Source organism: Giraffa tippelskirchi, chromosome 9, assembly GCF_054371585.1.
Source record: "Giraffa tippelskirchi isolate mGirTip1 chromosome 9, T2T-mGirTip1v1.2.pri, whole genome shotgun sequence".
In the NCBI taxonomy this organism is placed as follows: Eukaryota; Metazoa; Chordata; class Mammalia; order Artiodactyla; family Giraffidae; genus Giraffa; species Giraffa tippelskirchi.
Window position 1 is genome coordinate 5331095 of NC_137283.1, and position 23263 is coordinate 5354357.

Genomic DNA, 23263 nt, shown 5'->3' on the forward strand with positions numbered 1-23263 from the left:
GCAAACATGATCTGCTCTGAAAGTTGGGCTAAATCTCTTCTCAATGTCTTCAGGTGAATGCTTATGGAACAAGTTTATTTTATATAGATTTGAGTTTTAAAACACGATTAACATCTCAATGGATGTGAATTTTTACAAATGCTGATTCCTAATATAGAATGCAAGGAAACAGTATTTCAAGGGACGGTGTGAAATCAGGGAAAGTATATCATTGGTCTTTGCAGCCCGTTCCTAACACAGAACTCCTGAAATCCTTGTAATCTCTTAGATGATAAGGCTACTAGGAGAACCCTTCCTTCTCTTATTTGGACTTTGAGCCCAGTTCCTAACACAGAGCTCCTAAATCCTTCTGAGTTTCCTGGGTGACAGGAAACTTTTGTCCTAATGAGGCAACTCCTGGAGGGCTCCTGGATGGCTGCCTGATGGGGGCTGATCACCAGAAAGACCAAGCCACAATGAGAAGCTTGGGACTTTGGGCTCTACCCCTCATCCTCTGGGAAGGGGTGAGAGAGCAGAGATTGAGTCAGCGATTGTGCCTCCTTGATGAAGCCCCCATAACAATCCCCAATGCTTGAGCCTGTACACGTCCAGGGTCGCTGAGCACATCCACGTGCCCAGAAGCAAGTGTATCCCAACTCCCTAGGGATACAAGCCTCTCGCTCAAGACCCCTCTGAACCTTGCCCCACCTCTCTCTATCTGGCTGATCATCTGCTTCCTTCAGCACATCCTTTATTACATAATAAATCAATAACTGTAAGTATGTGTCTCCCAGAATTCTGTGAGCTCTTCTAGCAAATGACAGAACCCTGAGAAAGGAGTCTGGAAACCTGTGCTTTATAGAAACTTGGTCGGAAGCCCCAGTGACCACCAGGGACATACAACTGACACCTGAGGTAGGAAGACAGTCCTGTGGGACTGAGCTCTTAACCTGTGGAGCCAATACCAACTCCAATTAGTGTCAGAATGGAATGGAATTGTCGGACATCCAGCTGCTGTGGCAGAGAACTGCATGGTGTGGGCAAAAACCCACATGGCCGGTGTCAGGAATGTGAGTGCGGCAGCCTTGTGTGCGTGAGGGACACACACAGGAGAGTTCCCTCCACGCAGATGGGGACGATGTGGGTCGTAAACTACGCTGACGCTACTGCCATATGGAGCCACCACTTTAGCTGGTAAATCAAAATACCTGTCATGCTTGGCCAGGATGAGTCTTGAAAGACATGAGTTTTTAATTATCAGATTCTCTCAGTAAAGCATCTGTCACATAAACTGTAGCCGCCCAATAATTCTAATTTCTCTTTCCATGATCCAACAAGACAGTTCTTTTATAACAGAGCAACTCTTGTCAAAATAGTGTTACTTTTCAAATCAAACTGCCAATTTTAGGAAAATGAGGTCAAAAACACCATGCTTCTTCCTCTCTTTTTCTCTGCTCCTATTATTAAGTAGAGTAACAATGACAGTCATAATCATGAGGAATGAGAGAGAAAACTTTTCAATGTAAATCCCACATTTACATTTCTAGTTCACACTTCGAGCTGGTTCATATATCTCATTGTCTCCATGTGGAAGTCTAACAGACACAGCAATCTGAAAATGTCCAAACTGATTTCTTAAAATATTTGCACCCCGCATCACCACCATCTTAGTTGATGGAAACCGCATCCTTCCAGTTATCCAATTCTTCCCCAGCACAACACTTTGGGAAGCTTTTGATGTTCTCATGAAAAGTGAAAGTGAAGTCACTCAGTTGTATCCAACTCTTTGTGATCCCATGTCCATGGGATTCTCCAGGCAAGAATACTGGTTTGGGTTGCCATTTCCTTCTCCAGAGGATCTTCCCAACACAGGGATCGAACCCAGGTCTCCTGCACTGCAGGCAGACTCTTTTTACTGTCTGAGCCACCAGGGGCTCGACATCCAACCTGTTGGAAATTCCTTGTGGTTCCACCATAATCTGACCACTTCTTACCACATCTACCTCCACTATCACGGTGCCAGCCGCCATCTTCCTTTTCCTGCACTATTGCAATAATCCCCATTCTGCCAGACTCCTACGGTCAACTCTCAACAGGACAGTGGAGGTGATGCTTTTAAAACGTGACTCAGGTCATGTTCTTCCTCTGCTCAAAGGCCAGCAGTGGCTTCCCAGGTGCCTCGCAGTAGTGGCTACAATCTCCACAGGCGTCTCCAAACCCCTGAGCCTCCCTCCTGCTCCTCTCTCTCTGCTCTCTCAGCTGAAGCTCCGGGGACACGACAGGCTCCCATCAGGGACTCTGGGACTTTGCTCCCATCAGCCACTTGCATAAAGTGCCCTTTGGGCCAGCGATCCCCGGCTCTCGCCCTCACCTCCTTTATGTCCATGAAATTTCACCTCTTCCGTGAAGGTGACCTTCATCGCTTCTTGACACCTCAGCTACTCCCCACCTGGGCACACTAAATTCTCTTCAATTCTCCTTTTTCTTTTCTTCCCACAGTTAACTTATTTGCTGTTAAGTCTCTCTCTCCACTCAGAATGCGAGCTCCCCCTGGACAGGGATAGATGCGTGCCTTGTTCATTCCTTGCAGGCCCCAGCCTAGAAAAGGGGATGGTCCCACAGGAGGGGGCTTCGCTGGGTACAGCTGCAAGTCACACCTACTAACCATGTCACTTTGCACTTGTCAAAGCATCTGTATCAAATTGTTTTATGGATAAAGAACATTCTCAGAAAATCATGATGTTCTATTGTTGGGATTTTTTTTCTCAGATCTTGCCTCATTTCATTAGGAAATGTTGTGTTTGGGACTTGCCTGGCAGTCCAATGGCTAAGACTCTGAGCTCCCAATGCACGGGGCCTGGGTTCAATCCCTGGTCAAAGAACTAGATCCGGTATGTCGCAAGTAAGAGTTCACATGCCACAGCTAAAAGATTCCATGTGCTGCAACCGAACACGAAGATCCTATATGCCGCAACTAAGAACTGGTGCAGGCAAATAAATAAATATTTTAAAAATATATTGTGTGTATGGCTCAGAAAGCTTAGCCAAGTTACTTATAACTATCAGAGTTGTTGAAAGAATTTAAAAAGAGAGGTAAAAAGAAAACCAGCAGTTTGCTTTCAGGAAAGGCATGAAAGTTGGCAAGACTTCAGATTACTATATGGGAAGAAATTCTCAAGGGTTTCATTTTGGTAACCGTACCTGGTATTAATGATCCACCGAGGTGTTGTTTAAATATGCACGGTCAATACATTTTGCAAACAACACCCTGGCCAACTGCATATGAGGGCTTTGCACACATGCCGCACTTGAGATCCGAAGTCATAGTTAATTCATGGCCAAGGACACAACTAATGCAGGCCGGAAATAAAGTCTTGCCCTGAGGGTCACCAGATCAAGAAAGATGCTGTTCCACTGGAATCATTCAAGGTCATAAACTAGTGTCTCTTTATTTGTTCTGCTTCTGGACAGCGCAAGGACTACTAACCTAGCACCGTGTAGGAAATCAGTCTCTGGACTGAATGAAAGAATGAATGACGAGGCTGCTAAAGAGGACAGAGTCCTTTACAGACACTTCTTAAAGCTGTGCTCATTGCTTTCACTTTTTCATTTCTCGTTCTATTTCATTAAGATGATTGAAGAGAAGAATGATAAATAATTTCAAGAGAGGAATCTGAATAATGATCTGTTTCATGGCAAAGCAATTAAAGGCCAGAGATACAAAATTACTGGGCCAAGACAGCACATCTTCTGGTATAAACTTTACAAATAAATAAAACTTACAGCTGTTTTCTCACATTTTTATAGTTTTTTCAAAACCCACACTCATGATTCTAACATGTCCAGACCACTGGAGATGTTCAGACTTGTTCTATCGTTAGAAATCTATCTCTATCCATCAAAATGATGGAGCTTTTCTTTGAAATTATACATCAAATTCCAAGGGGATGGGGAAATAAAATTCATGAATGATTTATCCCCAAAGAGCTCATGGACATTTCTGCCAGGGTACCCCATTTTTACTTTTATGTGACCCACAATGAGAACTGAGTTTGAGTAGGTGAGAAGAGGAAAGACTCCCTTTTCCCCACCCCCAATCCTTCTCTGTAAGCACTATTTCTTGAAATTCCTTTTAATCAAGGACCACAATTGTTATTCCATAACAATACTTAAAATGCAAATATCTCTGAAAGAGAAAAAACAAAACTGTTGACTTAGATTCACACTAAGGGGTAAATAGCTTATCAGATCTTTTCCAGGGAGTAGTTCTGATAACTTCAGACTCCTGGAGAGAAAAGACACACTGGGGTAAAGGAAAACAAACATCACCTCATTTACATCTCTCCTTAAGGCTACCCTGCCTCCGAATTTAGCGGAGTCTCTACCAGATCAATTCCCTGGAATCTGCTCTGAGCACTCACAGCTCCAACTCCTGATCCATTCTCCCCACCTCGGCCCTCCCCCACCTGCCGGCTCTGGTGCTCCCAACTGTTCCTCTGCCAAACGCAATTCCAGTTTTGTCCTGGCCTGTCTCAGTGAAGCTGCTCTCATGGGATAAAATACAAAACAAGAATCTTTTTGCAATGACCGTAACCCAGTTGACTAGTAAAGGACTCAGCTTTCCCCTAAGGACAGTATTACTTGTCAGTTCCCAAGGCAGCAGGCTCTGAGACGGACCTACAGCAGCAAGTTTATTGCAGACTATTCTCAAAATCAACACCCCTGAGGAGCTGAGTGCAGGGGAGTGGGGCAGGGCGGGGGTGGGGGGGCTGGGGGGGCTGGGGGGGTTGGGGGGGGGGTGGTCAGGAGAGAAGCTGAGCTGCAATACAGTGCAATTGAAGCAAAGATCTCAGTCAATCCAACAGGAAGATCTACAGGCAAGACGGCCTTTCAGAGCTGTCCTGAATGAGGCAGGGGGCTGCCACACTTGACCAGCCTGTGAATGAAGTCTGTGCCTTGAGCAAGGCAGCTTCCTTCAGCTGAGGGCAAGACTCAAAAAGGACCCACAGCTAAAGGCCATCAGCCACCAGCACTGCCAGCAGCTGGGGAAATAGGTGCTTCCATCCTGGAGAAGGAAGGTAGCATGGCATCCACTACAATACATCATTGCTCCTTTTAAGTGCCTGGGTGCTCAGTCCTGTCCCCCTCTGTGTGCCCCCATGCACTGCAGCCCACCAGGCTCCTCTATCCATGGGATTTCCCAGGCAAGTACTCCAGTAGGTTGCTATTTCCTACTCCAGAGGATTCCCCCTGATCCAGGGATCAAACCCACATCTCCTGTGTCTCCTACATTGGAAGGTGGATTCGTTATCACTTGAGCCACCTGGGAAGCCCACCTTCTTTTAAGTTCACACCTTGAATATGGTCTCAGAGAAACAGAAAACGGATGATTATTTTGTTAGAAACTTTACCAAGATCTGTTCCTTTCAAAAATCCCTGCCCCTAACCCCAGCAGTAATGTCACCTATGGTTTGATGTTTGAGTTGCCAATTCAACACACCTGGATCAATCTGCATTTGCAACTGTCACATTGATAATAACTCAACCCGAACATCTGCTTCCCTCCCTGTAAGTGTAGTCAGATTCAGGAATTAAAATGCTCAAAATGCACATTGTAACAAATTACGTTTCTGTTATTTCTCCTTTATGTTCAGTTAAAAATATGTGCATGAGAAATAATATTCATGTAAATTTCATTTCAGGGTAGTAAAGGAAGCTTTATAAAATATTTGATGTGAAAAAGAGAGAATTAAATCTGAAAAAGTAATTTAGGACTAGAACATGCCCTGGAGTAATTCTCCTGGCTGCCCATTAAAATCATCTCGGAAGCTGTAAAATATCCTGATGTCCAGGCCATACCCCAGGCCAATTAAATGGGAACTTCTGGGAGTAAAACCCAGGCATCATTATTTTGGAAACTCCCCAAGGAATTACAGTGTACAGATGAGATTGATAAACCTGGGCCCTCGAGCAGTGGATCTCAAACTTGTGTGTTTCACACTCAACTGGGCCACTCATCCAATCATGTTTTGCTGGGCTCCACCTCTCGAGTTTCACAACTCTGGGAAGGGCTGGTACTGGGCATTTCTAATCAGTTCCTGGGTGATGCTGATACCACTGGTCCAAGGACCACACTTTGAGAATCAAGGCTCTAGGGGCTTGGCCTAACCAGTTTCCCACCACATGTAACAAATCCCCACTCTTACTTCCTGCCTCCTCTCCAGGTAGGATCCCTGGGTTAGGAAGATCCCTTGGAGGAGGACATAGCAACCCTCTCCATTATTCTTTCCTGGAGAATCCCTTGGACAGAGGAGCCTGGCAGGCTATGGTCCACAGGGTCATAAAGAGTCGGACACGACTGAAGGACTTAGCATACACACACACACACACCCTATCCTTACTTCCTGTCTCCCCTACCCTCCATCCCCTAATCACACATCTCAGAAAATCTTGGACATTTTTTCCTCTTAAATCAACCCCTGAGATGCCCCTTTCCCCTCTGCATAACTATTTCCAAATGCTACATTCTCCCATCATCCTGAGCAGCAACCACCAGCCATCAGCTAAGACGACCTCTAACTTCTTCCATGATTTTTCATCTCCTTTTGTCATGAATTTCTTTGCTGCTTAGGCATGATTCTGCAGATTATGAGACTAGAATCATTCCTTTGAAACCATGAACTAATGGCTTCTGTTGCACACTTCAAGCCCAGCATTTATGGTTTGGAAAGCAAAGCAAAAACACTTACCTGTGTCTTTTCACACTTGCTGTTTTGTATCCTGAGATGGGGCAGATGCAGCTGTTTGTCTACACAGTTTTTGGCTGGCAGGATCTAGAAATGCATTACACTTGTTAGGACTCAAAGTGAGCAATGTCAGTAAACAATGCAAAGATGGGCAGTGGTGGTTTGGCTACAGCCCTCTTTTAGTTCCTCTAATATCAAAGGATTTCACAGAAGGGTTTCAAATAAGATTTATTTAACCCCCACCTTCCTGCAGTACTTTCAGTGGGACAGAGACCCTTCCAAAATTCATCTTAAAACTCATACCCTCAACTCCCAATGCTAAATCTGAAAAGGTGTTTGAAGATTCAGATAAGAAAGAACTTTCCCTTTTAAGAGAGCCTGAAGAAAAAGGAGACCAAAAACGTCCTCATTTTCTCTAGCTACAGAAAAATATTCACACAATCTTTCAGTTTGGCCAAGATTAACAACTCATAATCTGAAGATATTGGCTTCTGTTGAAGTGAATATCAAGATTTATTGACCTGCAGAGTAAATATTAACGGAGGTGAAACAGAGGTTAATAACAAACCTCAAGTGATAATACATCTTTATATTTGCTGAAATAAAAAGTCAGTCCATATATAGCTCATACACACATTCAAAAACCTCTTTAACCAAAAAGCTCTAGAAATCTGTTTGCTATGACAGATTGCTTAAATATATGGCTGAATTTCCATTTGTATTAACATCTCTGAAAACCCAGGCAGCCAGAAAAGCGAAGTATTAATCAATTCCTCTGATGGATCATCAGTAGCCAATCAGAGGTCAGTGACTTATTAGCAAATGAGATCTGATTGGAAGAGTCTAACCAGCATCTCATTCTTGTCAGTCCTACTAAGGTGAGCAGGGTATTGAACTGACCGAAACTAATGAATTTTTTTCCACATACAAATAAAAATATTTCAGACTTCTCACTTCATACAAATCCAAATAAATACACTCATTGTCCACAAAAAATGTATAAACTAATGTTTGTTAAGGAGGCATTTTGGAAAATAGAAGCTTACCTGGACAAAGGAAGAGAGCCCTGGGCTCTGATGCAGAGGACCGCTGTTCGCTCTGTGACAGGAGGCTAGTCACTCAACCACTCTGCGTCTCAGTTCCTTACCTGTAAAATGAAGACAATGGCGCCAACTTTACAAAGCTGCTGTGAAGATTAAACGGGTTAGGACATGTAAAGTGCTTTAAGTGTGACTAGAGAACAGTAAGGGGTATATAAATATTTGTCTAAAAAGAAAAAGTTCTAGGGGAAAAAGAATCATTTTGCCGCAAAGTCTCTGAGCTTTATGGGCATCAGGTTCATAGTTTTCTCACGTATGGCCTGAGTCATTGACTATGAAGCACCGCTATCATTTATGTTTATTTAAATTTAAATTCTGTGGCCAACCTCTAAAATTCAGGAGAATTCCATGTGAAATGATCAGGATTTATAGTTCTTGAAAAAAATTTAGCACACACATCCATACTGGACTAATATTCGCAGAGGCCAACAACTGAATGATACTGAGGGGCAGCCACCTGCGGCAGAGAGGGACGGAAGGTCCAGAGGACACACTTCCTTTGGCCACAGTTTCCACACCTCCAATTACTCCCCATTCTGAGTATCAGTGTCATCTGACAGGTATCATCCCAGTGCCATCGTTGCTTTTATTACAGTAGAACAAAAAAGAAAAATGCATCATCACATCCATGTCTTTTTCAAGAATGGAAAAAATAAACAAAGCGTTACATGTTTCCAAAAAAAGACAGACTTTTCTAGGACATAAAGATTCCTGGGTTTAACACGCCAACAAAGTGTGTCTGCAGCAAAAGAATACAACTTAATCTTCTGTTAGGAAAACAAGCTGTGAGAAGAGCCATGACTGGCGTGTGGAAAGGATGCCGATGAAAAGATTAACCATCTGTGAAAGAGAGTGGAATTTCAGCACCGCTGTTTTTGTGAGTGTGAAGAAAACCAGTGGCGACGCTGTGGCACATTCTAATATACATGTTTATGGTCCTGTCGTCTGTCCTGTCCACGGAGGTGTTTGTATTTCTAACCCCTGGCCCAAGCCACGCTTATCATTGTACAAATGAGGGAACGGAAGGCAGACAAGTGAAAGGATGCCTATGAAACCACCACCTTGGTCTCTGACGTACCCTTCAAGGAGGAACAGCAGTGTGACCGCATAGTGATGCTCCGAGTGAATAACACACCCTCACGTGAGCCGAATCCCAATCTTTTCACCTTATCAGACCACAGACACAGACACTCTCTGAATGTCAGCTCTCCAGTTGGAAAACCTGAATCTCAGTCCTGGAATTCTACTCGCCCAAAGTGTTTACGAGATGGAATGAAATGTTTGAGCTACTGGCGTTTGGGTCAATAGACCACATAAAGGAAATTAACACTCACCTGAGGCCTTAATCGGCAAAATGTCAATGTTGAGTGAAAATATAAAACTGACACAAACAGTAAAAACACATTTGGTGACATGACATATCACTTGCCAGGAACGTCTCTATTTTCCTATCTCAAAACAGTACAAACAGCCTTCATTTCTTTTGGAGAAAATGCAGCATCACTTGACATCTCTAACTTAACCTTAGTCAGATCTTTGATTCACTCTAATTTTATTATCTCATTTTCTCTCAGCTGTGTGAGCCCAGTTGGTCGGATACTTTACAAAAATTGCAAGATACATGTTTGAAACTACAAAACTAAGGATGGGATAAAAAACAAAAACTTACCCTCTCTCACAGAGACTGACATGCAAATTATTAAGGTCAAAGGATACAATGTTAATTAATATTTACAGTTATTAACTCCAAAAACATTTTGTTTTGTATGCATTTGCTGTTCCTTTTTTGACCAATGGCTTTCCCAAAAGAGGAAATGAAAATTGTGATTCTGTTGCTTGTTTCATTTTTGATGGTGTTTTCTCTTAATCGTATTCTTTAAGGTATAAAAAACGATCTTTTTTCCCTTCAGTATTGCCCTTTATTTCCCCTCCTGCCTCCCTCCATTCAGGGGGACAGGGCCTTCTAGAACTGCCTCGGGGGAGGTACCTAATGCCTCAAGGGTGGAAATCCCTTAAAGGGTGAAAATGGGTTTTCAGACTTTGGTGGCAAAATTCTATGCCAATTAAAAACTGTGCTGATCATATATCAAGAGAAAGAGCCTGAGGGAAAATATGGCAGAGGGAGAGATCATCATGAGAAAGTTAAGGGGAGCCTCAGAGGATTCTACGGTTCAAACCTGGAGAGATCATTCTCATGGACATCCTACACTGTGGCTCCTTAGGCAGAGCTTCAGCTCTGTCTCTTGATCCCTCCAGAGGCTCAGGTTTCCTTCTCTCTCTTCTTCGGCGGCCAGGCTGCCATGAAGCTCTGTCCTGCTTTGCTGTTCTGCTCCTGCTGACCCATCTGCCCCAACACTCCAATTCACCTTGTCCTTGTCCTTGACCTCCCCTCTCCCACTGGGCTAATTCTTGTGTATCCTGTAAGCCTCAGGAAGCCCTGCTTCCTCTAAAGATGTGACCAGCTGCCCCAACATATGGATGAGCGGCCCCTCCCTAATGCTCCTGCACACCCTTTATATGTATTGCCTTCCAAGTACCTGTTTATGAATCTCTACTCCCCCCAACCCCCACCATTAGAACATATGAATACTGCCAGGCTAGGGACCAGGACTAGGTTCTGGCTTTCTTCCTAGAAACTTCACATGTTTGGTGAGACCACGTGAAGCACGCCTTCAGTGTAATGGTGAGACCTCAGTGAGTTTCCGTTGAATGTGTGGACAGATGAAACACACACACCCCCCACCGCCCCCCCACCCCCCCACCCCCACACACACACCCAGAGGCTCCTCCTCTCTCCCGCTCTCTTGAAGGCAGATCTCTGCTGGAAGATCTAACTTCCAGACTGGCTAATGCCCCAGTTGAACTGAATTGACACCCATGCTGGCCCAGAGAAGAGCTGGGGTTTAAAGAGATAGATGAAGGGTAGGTAAGTTTATAGACGAAAAGGAAACTGGAGAGTGATGAAAGGTTATCTGCAGAAGCAAAAACCAGGACAAAATGCATCACGGAATGTATCTGTGAGGACAGAAAAGGAGGAAAATTGACCTTTGTTGACCATTTTGACCAGCTAACCAGGTAAGCACTATTAAGTTGGTGCAAAGTAATTGCGGGTTTTGCATTGTTGAAATTTCCCTTTGATATTGGAATATATTCTTATGAATAAATAAATGTGGTTATGCTATACATCATTTTAATGCACATTCTCACTTTACAATTTTTTGCTAATGAGTTATTACTTGCAGTTTATCTTATATTTATTTTAGACTATGGAAATCATGTTAGACAAAAAGCAAAACTGAGTAATTTTCTTATTGGAATTCAAAATGGGTCATAAAGTAAAGGAGACAACTTACAACATGAACAACACATTTGGCCCAGGAATTGCTAACAAATATAAGGTGCAGTGGTGGTTCAAGAAGTTTTGCAAAGGAGATGAGAGCCTTGAAGATGAGGAGCACAGTGGTTGGCTATTGAAGTTGACAATGACCAACTGAAAGCAATCATCAAAGCTGATCCTCTTACAACTACATGAGAAGTTGCAAAAGAACTCAACTTCGACCATTCTGTCATTTGGCATTTGAAGAAAATTGGAAAGGTGAAAAAGCACAATAAATGGGTACCTCATGAGCTGATCAAAAATCAAAGAAATCATTGTTTTGAAGTGTCATCTTCTTTTCTTCTGTGAAACAACAATGAACCATTTCATGACTGGACTGTGACATGTGACAAAAGACAACCAGTGACGACCAGCTCCGTGGTTGGACTGAGAAGCTCCAAAGCACTTCCCAAAGCCAGACTGCACCAGAAAAAGGTCATAGTCCCTGTTTGGTGGCCTGCTGCTTATCTGCATCCCAGTGAAACCATTTCTAAAACCCAGCGAAACCAAGATGTATGCTCAACAAATTGATGAGATGCACTGAAAACTGTAGCACCTACAGCCAGTATTGGCTAGCAAAAAGGGCCCAACTCTTCTCCCTGACAATGCCCAACTGCACAACCAACGCTTCAAAAGCCCAAAGAACTGGGCTACAAGGTTTTTGCCTCATCTTCCATATTCACCTAACCTCTTGCCAACCGACTACCACTTCTTCAAGCATCTCAACAATTTTTTGCAGGGAAAATGCTCCCACAACCAGCAGAATGCAGAAAATGCTTTCCAAGAGTTCATCAAATCGCCAAGCATGGATTTTTATGCTACAGAATAAACAAACTTATTTCTCATTGGCAAAAATGTGTTAATAAATAAAGACGTGTTTGAGCCTAGTTATAATGATTTAAAATTCATGGTCTGAAACCACATTACATTTGCACCAACCTCCCTGTAGCTCATATGGTAAACAATCTGTCTGCAATGCAGGAGACCTGGGTCTGATCCCTGGGTAGGGAAGATCCTCTGGAGAAGGGAATGGCAACTTACTCTGGCATTCTTGCCTGGAAGATCCTATGGACAGAGGAGCCTAGTGGACTACAGTCCATGGGGTCACAAAGAGTCAGACATGACCGAATAACACTACTACTACTAATACATTCTTTACTAATTACTTTATTAACTAATTGAATATCCCTCAAGTCCTTCTGAGGTAGATATTATCGTTCCTTCCAAATGAGGAGACGGAAGTTGAGAGGGCATTAATGACACACCCTTGATTAACAGCTAATATGAGAGGGGAGCAGAGCTTCAGTCTGTGTGACTCCAACACTGGCGTCCTTTCTGCCATACCGTTTCTTCTAAAGGTATGCATGCCACCGTGAAGATCGAAGATCCCAGGTGCCACAGCTGAGACCCGATGCAGCCAAATAAATACTAAAAAGATAGAGGTGAAAAATGTTGCTTTTTTTCCCCTCAGTTCTTCCTGGGAACAGAGAGAAGGAATAGAAGGGCCTAATCACCATCTCCTGGCTTGTATAATAGTAACAAACACTTATAGAGCACTTAGCACATGATTTACCCTGTTATCATTCAATCCATAACCAGCCCTGGGGGGAGAAGCAGTGGTGGGGGTCTCCTCACTTGACAGATGAGCAAGTAGAGGGTTTACAAACTTGCCCCGAGCCACCCAGAGCGTGAACAGCAGATGCGGGGTTCAGCAGCAGACCTCGTGGTCACCAGATTGATGCCTGTAACTAATTCCGCCTCCAGTGGTCCCCAGTGGGACACAAAGAGACCAGCAGAGCCTGAGGGAAAGGACACCCAGAAGTCACAGGCTCTTCCTAGTCACCCCAAGGGTTTTCCCTGTAACTCTATGAAGAGAATAGTAGAGATGCATATCAGCACCCATAACACTGGCGACCTTCACCAGACCTTCAATTTGCAGCTAAATTTGATCTTGGAAGAAGGCTATAAGTCATACCAATATAATTTAACCTCCTATTTCCTAAAGGTAAATGCAATAAGGTTTCATTTCTAGAAAACCATTATACTCCATAAAAATACCAATTAGAAGAATACAGGAAAGGAACACAAATGGAGGCTTTCGTAAACATTTTCTATGATAAAAAAACATTTAACCTAAGTTTGGTTCCTGCAGGTACTAGTCTGGTTGAAGTTGGTTAAAAATATGAATTGATGAAGTTTGGATTGAAGATAAATGACTTTCCCTAGCAGATATCCCTGTGGCAAGCACGGGCATATGTCATTGCTCTAGGCATCTTACACTTGAATTCAAAATTAGAGTGATTTGTCTCAAAAAATTTATTCTCATTCAGCGTGAATAAATGGAAAATTTCTGCTCAGTTAAAGCTGGGGAAAGAGTTCCCACAGTGTCATTTTCTCCCATGATCTCTTGCTCTTCTATTTCAGTAAGTCTGTTGACAGTGACCTCCACCTGATTTGTCAATATTGCTGATTACAGTCGTTATTGGTTCTGGTATTTTAGTGTTCTGATATATGCTACTAAAAACTCAGGCATTCCTTACTGGTGTAACACCACTGCTTTAAAATTTAAATAATTCTGAAGATAATTTGCATATCGATTGCATATTGAAAGAGTTCTCTGCTGCATTCCAATTTCCTGTTGAACAAAGCTTTCCTGTTTAGGATGCATTTTGCTAAAGCTCCAGAATCCTCAAGGAGAGGAAGAAAATAACAATTGCTAAAGTAAAGCCTCATCCACAAGAATAATTCTTATCTAGTTCAAAGGCTTTCGGAACAAGTGGTGTATAAATCTGACAGTTTTGAAACTGGAACAGGTAACTAACTCTACTTAGAGTATCAGGAGTACAAGATAAAACCAAAGACGACACAGATAAACCCCAAACACTTTCTTCGAGACAAAAAAATACAACTCTCTCTCTCCCTCTTCTCTGTCTCTCTAGATATATTTTAAACATAACCAAATTCATATAAATATATATGTGTATAAATAAACATCAATTTTACACGTATATATGACTGGTTCCCAAAAGTTATCCAAGGAGTTTCCCTCAAACAGGAGACACAATTATAGTTACTTGAAGATGAAAATGAAAGTCGCTCAGTCGTGTCCGACTCTTCGCGACCCTGTGGACTATACAGTCCGTGGAATTCTCCAGGCCAGAATACTGGAGTGGGTAGCCTTTCCCTTCTCCAGGGGATCTTCCCAACTCAGGGACTGAACCCAGGTCTCCTGCATTGCAGGCGGATTCTTTACAGCTGAGCCACAAGGGAAGCCCAAGAGTACTGGAGTGGGTAGCCTCTCCCTTCTCCAGGGAATCTTCCCAACCCAGGAATTGAAATGGGGTCTCATACATTGCAGGTGGATTCTTTACCAGTTGAGCCACCAGGGATATATTCCTGACAAGAACACGCAGAGCCACGGCAGTAGCTAGAGAAATCTGCCCAAAGATGTGCTCGCGATTCCGCAATCCACAGTATTAACACGTGTTGCCTTGATTTTGCTTTCAGATTTAGCTCTTTAATTTGTTTACAAAGAACAAATGACATTTTCAAATTTTTCATGATTCATTATCATTTCTTTCTCATGCAATGTGCTTTTGGATAATATTGTGTTTATTAATTGTAATCTGTTCATGTGTATTTAGCATTTATATTTTGAATACATCAATAATTTTCTAAACATTTTATAATGTGTTTACATGTTTTTGTGTTGAAAATATATTTCCATTTAGTTGCTGGTTTTAAAATTCATTTTATGAATCCTGAGTATGCTTTTACAAAGGTAGTAATAATGCCTGTGTTACTCAAATTAACTATCAAAATGCTGTAATTGTCTATCAGCAATGATCAAAAAACTTTGTATGTACAAGTTTCAGGTTTGTTTAAAATTTAAGATTAATAAAAGTGAGCAATGTGATGCTATCTTACAAATTAATCTAAACCACTTGTATGACATTTAGAATTTAATTCCACTTACACTCTTTCTTTAGAATATTCTTAAAAGTTTAATATGCACAAGAACCACCTGAGGATCTTGTTGGACTTCAGTCTGATTCTGGGCTAGCGACAAGCATTTTGCAATTTTTAAGAAACTCCCAGGTGATGTTGATGCTATTGGTCCAGGGACCACATTTTAAGGAGCAAGGTTCTTCTCATGTACTTCACATCCCACCTCGTGGATTCAGTCACTTCCAGATAAATGTTAGAGTAGGTACTGGGCAGAATCATTTTGACACCTGCCTCAGGAAATGGAATCTGTTGCAAGGGAGCACACGGAGGTGAGGAAGTCAGGAATCTGTCTTGGCAGTGGCACAAGCTCTCTGGCTCCCTGAGCTTCTGCAGTTGTACAGCCTGCAGGCACCATGGTGATGCTCACTCAGCATCAGCCAGGATGCACCAGGAGCCCCAATCTCCCAGCAGACTTGTTGGCCTCTCCGTGGAGGAGCTCTCAGCTCCCTGAGGCTTCCTAGGTGGCGCTGGTGGTAAAGAATTCAGGAGACACAAGAGACTCAAGTTTGATCCCTGGGTTGGGAAGATCCCTGGGAGGAGGGCATGGCAATCCACTCCAGTATTCTTGCTGGGAGAATCCCAAGGACAGAAGAAACTGGCAGGCTGCAGTCCACGGGGTCACAAACAGTCGGACGTGACTGAAACGACTGAGCATTTGTGCACACATGGCTGCCTGGGTTTTCACTGTGTTCCATCGGTGGTTTGCCCAAGGGGCATCATTAAATCACCAATGCTGTAATGAGATATGGGGCCCAGGGCACGCCCGCTGGCCCTGCAGACTGTCGCTTGTTCACTCTCCACGGCCGACCCGCCTCATCTCCATCCTCCTGTCCTGACCGGCAGGACCCTGAAGGGCGCGTTCTCGGGCCTCCCCAGCGTCAGCACACAGGCTCACTTACACGTGCACGGCCCCTGTTTATGGGGAAGAGCTGCTGCTTAACATCAGGGGCTAAGAGCTCTACAAGAGCTCTTCAAATGGTTTTTAAAATACCACACTTTCATTTTGATAAAGTCGTGTAAGTGCGTTATGGATGACTGACTGACAAAGGACGGCCACGGCATTTCAAGGACCACGTCTGAATGTGGGTTTGTGATCACAATGGTGCCAAGAGGTATGTCTTTGACGACTGTGGACTGCTGACAGGAATAGAGACCAACTACACGGAAATGCTGATTAATTCCTTCTCACCACGGTAAGGGTAGAGAACCTCACCGTCCCTGCGGCCCAGGGCTTAGGAAAGTCCTGTCAGAGTGATGGAAAGCGGGCCCGGTGCCGCATGTCCTACAGCAGAGGCCAAGTGAAACGGGAGACTACCTGTGCACCGCGCAGCCACGAGTTTATCTTGAAACGGCAATTTAGTTTCAGCCAAACGCCATCATCCATCTCACTGGATTTATAGTCTCAATTTCATTTTTAATGGCCTTATACTTTAAGAAATTCATTTGCAATTTCTTTCGATTTCACACCTTTTTAAGAAATGTAAGCATAAGACGTTTATTGAAACTATTGGGTTTATACATATTTAAGTAAAGTTATAATAAAAACAACTAAAGCCAATGTTGGAAGCTAAGAAAACGTTCCCCTCTTAGGAGAGCACCTGTGTACTAATCAAACTTGAGAATGAACTTCTTTCGAGGTTTAACCCCTCTGTTCAAAGTAAATTCTCAGTCAAAGCAGCATGAAAGACACAGAGCAGACTTCAAATGAGACGTCACCTGTGGGGGACTCTGCTGGGGTTTCTCCTAGATCCCCCTTGTCGGGCTGGTACGCCCCCTTCCCAGCTGCTGGGAATGATGCTGCTCACAGTTCCCCCCGCCACCAACTCGCTGGAGAAGTGCCATCAGACAGAGGGGAGCACGTGAGAGATGACACCTGCCGCCCCACCTGGGGACACGCCCCAACCACTGACTGGCTGAGCTGGGGGTACAAGAGGCCTGTCCTCTTACCCTGAGATGGGCTCAAGTCAGGGGTACACACCCTGCTCCAGGGCTCCCCATGGGATCAGGCAGAAGCCAGACTCCAGGGGCCACCACATCCTTACCAAGCATCTTTTGCTCTTCATCCTGCTTCCCTCACCGCCCTCGCTCTCTGGAAAGTGCAGCCTTCACATGCAGCCCCATCCTTGTCTTGCTTGGTCTATGCCTCCAGGGAACCAAACTCAGATGCCCTCCAATCCGTGGAAAATGCACTTGGTACTGAGGCAGGCCTGCTGCCTGGACACACATGGGCTCTCTGTGGACGTGGTATGCCCCTCTCTCCCATCACCATGAAGGGGAGATGCACATCTCATTCCCCAGAACAGGCTGGAAAATATCCCCAAGTGAGATTTAATGACCACAGAACCCTAGCACATCCAATTTGAGGATTTCTGACTCAGTCTGTGTGAGAATTTCAAAACCAAAATGACTTTGTTCAAATATTTCTAAATCTCTAAAACCAGATGATTTCTTTTCATGATCCAGTTATAAGAAACTTCCTTCTGATCTAAGAAGTTAGCATCCCGCCAGGCACTCAGCGCTGTAGCAAACTCAACAACCTCTGGACCCTGGCGCAGAGAGAGAGACCTGCAGCCAGGTACCCACCTTTATCCCCAGGGCCCACACTATTTGGGAGAAGAAACCGAGTCTTTGAGAATGGAAAGCGGAGTCCTGACTGTCAACTTGCTTTCTCTAACATATCATTTCATGAGGCTTATGGAGTTGGATACTTTTCTATCTTATTTTTTGGTGGTTCTATAGGCTTCCCCACTCATCACTCAGCCTAGAAGAAAAAATAAGAAACTCAGGCAAATTAAAACCAAGTTAATTATAATAACAGCAATCAGTTCAGTTCAGTTGCTCAGTTGTGTCTGACTCTTTGCGACCCCATGAACCACAGCATGCCAGGCCTCCCTGTCCATCACCAACTCCCAGAGTTTACTCAAACTCATGTCCATTGAGTCGGTGATGCCATCCAACCATCTCATCCTCTGTCGTCCCCTTCTCCTCCTGCCCTCAATCTTTCCCAGCATCAGGGTCTCTTCCAATGAGTCAGTTCTTCGCATCAGGTGGCCAAAGTATTGGAGTTTCAGCTTCAACATCAGTCCTTCCAATGAATATTCAGGACTGATCTCCTTTAGGATGGATTGGTTGGATCTCCTTGCAGTCCAAGGGACTCTCAAGAGTCTTCTCCAACACCACAGTTCAAAAGCATCAATTCTGCGGCGCTCAGCTATCTTTAGAGTCCAACTCTCACATCCATACATGACTACTGGAAAAACCATAGCCTTGACTAGATGGATCTTTGTTGACAAAATAATGTCTCTGCTTTTTAATATGCTGTCTAGGTTGGTCATAACTTTTCTTCCAAGGAGCAAGCAAGCATCTTTTAATTTCATGGCTGCAATCACCATCTGAAGTGATTTTGGAGCCCAAAAAATAAAGTCTGACACTGTTTCCCCATCTATTTCCCATGAGGTGATGGGACTGGATGCCATTATCTTAGTTTTCTGAATGTTGAGTTTTAAACCAACTTTTTCACTCTCCTCTTTCACTTTCATCAAGAGGCTCTTTAGTTCTTCTTCACTTTCTGCCATAGGGTGGTGTCATCAGCGTAACAGCAATAGTCACCAACCATTGAGCACTTACGGGCTTCCCAGATGGCTCAGTGACAAAGTATCCCCCTGCCAAGCAGGAGACGCAGTTTGATCCTTGGGTCAGGAAGATCCCCTGGAGGAGGAAATGACAACTCACTCCAGTATTCTTGCCTAGAGAATCCCATGGGCAGAGGAGCCTAGTGGGCTACAGTCCATGGGGTCAAAAAAGAGTTGGGCGCGACTAATCTACATCACTGAGCACTCACACGTGTTGGTCACTGTACACAGACTTAACAATTACTATCCTGTTCATCTCTCTCCACTGCTCTGTGAGGTGAGTGTCATCTCCATGCCGCAAAGGAGTCAAGGGGAGCCTACAGGGCTGAAGGCAGGTGTCTAGGATCACAAGGCCAGTGCAGCCCCCGAGGCCTTCTAGGGCTCCGCTCATCTCTCCATCTACAGGGCCGACCACGAGTGCAGACCCCGAGGCCTTCCAGGGCTCCGCTCATCTCTCCATCTACAGGGCCGACCATGAGTGCAGACTCTGAGGCCTTCCAGGGCTCTGCTCATCTCTCCATCTACAGGCCCGACCACGACAGGGTGTTCACTTCCATGTGTGTTTTTAGCAGAGAGTCACACGGCCCAGCACTGCCCACAGTCAACAGTCTACCAATTAACTTCACGTTTGATGACAGTTCCTTGTTACCTCCGCAAATTATTCAAAATTTTCCCTTTCTGTTTCTCCAGCTGTGGATAACTTTAGAACTTGCTTTAGAAAAATACTCACAATAATAATAAAATGATCATGGCTGAAGTTCAGTTATGGATATTTTGAGGCTCATCCTACTATTATCTCTACTTTTGTGTGTGTTTGAAAATGTCCACAGTTTAATAAAACACAACTGCAGGGAAAGATTTAGACAGTCTTCTCAACCAATGGATAGTTCCTTTACAACAGAAATGGCATTTATGTGTTTGCCACATAAGCCTCCTTACCTTATAGCTCCATCTTACTGCAACCTGACATTAAAAAGAAAAAAAAACAAAAAAACACCAGCCCATGTATCAGCAGAATTGAGTTGGGTATGAGATACAGAAATCATAGTGGACTGGCTTAGAGAAGTAAGAGTTCATTTTTTCCTGGTACAGGAAGTCAGGAGGTGAGCAGACCAGACCTGAGCATCTGGTCCATGAAACCACCAATACCTCTATCCTCTCATCTTTCTCTTCACCATCCTGGCATTGCTTTTCATCCCAATGCTCATGCAAATGCTGATGCATGTTTGGGCACCACGTATGTGGTCCCTGCAGGAGGGAAGGCACAGAGACTATGGTTTTCCCCTCGCGCTCATTCACTGAGGGAGGCAGGACCTCTTCAGGGGTGTCCAGCTCTTCTCACAGACCGGAGCCATAAAACCTGACCACACTAGGTGCAGAGGAGGCTGGGAGTTGCAGCACCTCAATTTTCAGTATTATAGCAGCATTCCTAACTACAACTATATGCCAGATATTGAAATAAACCATGTCTTAGTTTGCCTGGGACAGTCCTGGTTTACGCTGGTAGTACTGGCACTATCACTAACAGGATTCCCTGTCAGCCTCAAAGGCCCTGTTTGGATGATAAATGATGGTTAGCCTTTCTGTAACAGAGAATGACAGAAGTGCTGAGCAAACCAACCTTGAGTAGCTGCCCTACTCCAGCAACCAAAATAATTGAAAATCTAAAGTCCTTTACTTCTTTCAAGTGTTCATCCCCATTTCTCGTACCGTCAATATCTTACACATGCATAGCTAAGGTTCTAAAGGGCCTCTCCTATTTCAAGTCCAGAAAATTCTCTTCTAATTCAGTCTGTGCAGCCTCCTCCTCCCCCACCCACATCTTTATTTTGCCCCCCTTACCTCCCCACTGCTGCCTCCTCCCTTCCTCAGCTCTGCAGCATCTCCCCCTCTCACCTCCAAGAAGCAACAGCTGTCACAGTTGCCACTGACAACCACCCTGTAACAGGGTGAGCATCAGCCTGAACCAGAGCAGAAGAGCCCAGAGGCATGGGGCTGGACCCCAGTCTCCTCCCTCAGAGCCCGCTCTGGCCATGGAGCTCCAGGCTGTCAGATGACAGATCTTGTTTGAACCCATGTGAATCAGGATTCTCCTACTTGTAAGCAAGGATGCTCTGACAGATACTCTGGTCTCTGTATAACTGCAGAAGTCCCAGGATAGAGTCTTTCACCCTTTGATGGTAGTGGAAAGGAGAAGAAGCATTCACATATTTGTAAGTTGATATCTTTTATCCCAATTACCTATAACTTCATATATTTTTCTTTTGCTCTTTTTAAAAATGTATATAGGAAACCATAATTTAGGTGGGTTTTGTCTGGGGGCAGGGCCTCTTTGAGAAATCAGAGAAAGGGAGTAATGTCTTTGCTGTTTTCTAAAATGGGCAGACGTCAGCCATGCTGGGGTAAATCATTTTAAAATCAAAGTGGACACATCACTAAGCTGGCGCTGATGAAGGCAAACAGTCTCTTGAATAGGAAAAATATAAAGCTGCATAATGAGAGTGCTGTAGGAAAATATGGACCCACGGGGAAGGGAAAGCAGAGCACAATGGCTCACGTGTTATTAAGCTGCAGAAACATGAAGCTTTGGGGAGAGGCTCCTCTGAAGGCCAAACACCCTTGTTGTCACTGGATGCAATTACAGCGCCCAGAGATTGAAGCCCATCCCCCTAACAAAGCACAGCGGTGGCTGGAAAGGGATTCCACACCCAGAAGTTGCCAGAGGGGCCCAGCTGAGGCTTGAGGGGTAGGGCCCAAATGGCCAACAGGCCTCTCCACTGTGGATGATCCTCCAGAAGACACGATGGTTCAGAGACAGGGGTCAACCTTACAGAAAACACTGGGGAAAGATCACTGTAAATTTAGACAGTCAGAGGCAGGTTGGAAATGAATAAGCCACAGTGAGTTTTTGGAAAGACCATGTCAGTCTGAACCCAGCACTGTTTCTTTACATCTTGTTCTCTATTGTAATAATCTTTGATGCGAAAAACAAATGCAATAATATACGTCTAGATTCTTAAGCTAAACATTTTTTGTGGAAAACAAGCAACACTGATGTCTTCTTCCTTATCTGATCTATATGTTATTTATACACACAACACATAGCCATGCTGCTAAGTCACTTCAGTCGTGTCCGACTCTGTGTGATCCCATAGACGGCAGCCCACCAGGCTCCGCCGTCCCTGGGATTCTCCAGGCAAGAACACTGGAGTGGGTTGCCATGTCCTTCTCCAATGCATGAAAGTGAAAAGTGAAAGTGAAGTCGCACAGTTGTGTATGACTCTTAGCGACCCCATGGACTGCAGCCTACCAGGCTCCTCTGTCCATGGGATTTTCCAGGCAAGAGTACTGGAGTGGGTTGCCATGGCCTTCTCCAACACATAGCCATAGACCAATGCAATTTCCCCAGAGGTCTTCAGCAGACATGCTGGCATAGCACTTGCCCAGTAAGTCAAACCCTATTACAGGGGAAGCCACTACAAAGAGAAAAGGACAAGGGAAGGAAGGAGAAAAGTGAGCAGAGGAAAACTATGAGTTAGGTGTGGGAAGTGGGGGCTGGAGGGGAGTCAGGAATGAGGAGAAAGGCCACTGGAGAAACGAGGAAGGAACTACTCAAGAAAGTGGAGAGATTTTTGGAACAGTATTAACCGGACTACGATAAAATGATCAATGACACAGTGAGCTTCCTGCTCAGGAAAACAGACATCATATAAACACAGCACTGTTTATTCACTGTGTTTGTCACAGGGCATATGAAAAGGGCACTTACTCATCTCATAGTTGAACAATTCCCTCCTATCAAAATGGAACTGGATTTAAACTACTAAACAACTGTGCTCACTCAAAGCATCTGTATATATGACAAAGCTATTTAAACCAATGAATATACTCTTGAAAGTATGATCAACAGTGGGATGGTGAATGCAGAATGCACAGTAACTGCTTGAATTCTAGGGCAGAGACCAACAATGGGGAATGAAATGTTCTTTTTCATGTACTGGACACAGCAATGTGGTCAGCGTTGGACACAAATTTAGATACCATTATGACTCACTGCCTTGTTGTCTACATAGGCAGGAACAGTCCTTCCCAGGAGAGGAGGGCAAGTGCCACCCAGCAGGAGACAGGAAGGCATTTTCTTCCATGGTGTTCCTGCTCAGAGGACTTCTGAAGTCAGCTGTCTTCAGCCAACCAGTCCTCCTCTCTATCATTTGGATTATGCCTTCAACTAAACTGGAAAAATAAACACTCCATCTTACTAACTAGAAAGGACATTTAGCAAATGTGTAGGCAGTCACCAGAAATATGGATGGGCAAGTATTAGCTGTAGACACATAAGGCTCCTGCTCAGTGTCAAGGGAGGCCCTGAAACATCGACTTCCTGCATGAGTCTCCTGCCCGTGCCCCGCAGCCTCAGAGAAC

The 23263-nt window shown here is 44.2% G+C and overlaps 1 protein-coding gene across 16 annotated transcripts in view; it reads right to left on the minus strand.

Moving 5' to 3' along the window:
* GADL1 (glutamate decarboxylase like 1) overlaps positions 1-23263 on the minus strand; it is a 647456-nt gene that overhangs the window by 267818 nt on the left and 356375 nt on the right. For 11 of the 16 annotated variants that reach the window (XR_014064522.1, XR_014064521.1, XR_014064519.1 and 8 more), the window contains 2 exons: positions 7772-7872; positions 6729-6812 (listed from right to left, as the gene is read on the minus strand). The gene's annotated coding sequence lies outside the window, so the exon portion shown is untranslated. Of the gene's footprint in view, positions 1-6724; positions 6813-7771; positions 7873-23263 lie in introns of all 16 variants that reach the window. The other 5 variants (XM_081527026.1, XM_081527031.1, XM_081527032.1 and 2 more) reach the window with 1 other exon arrangement.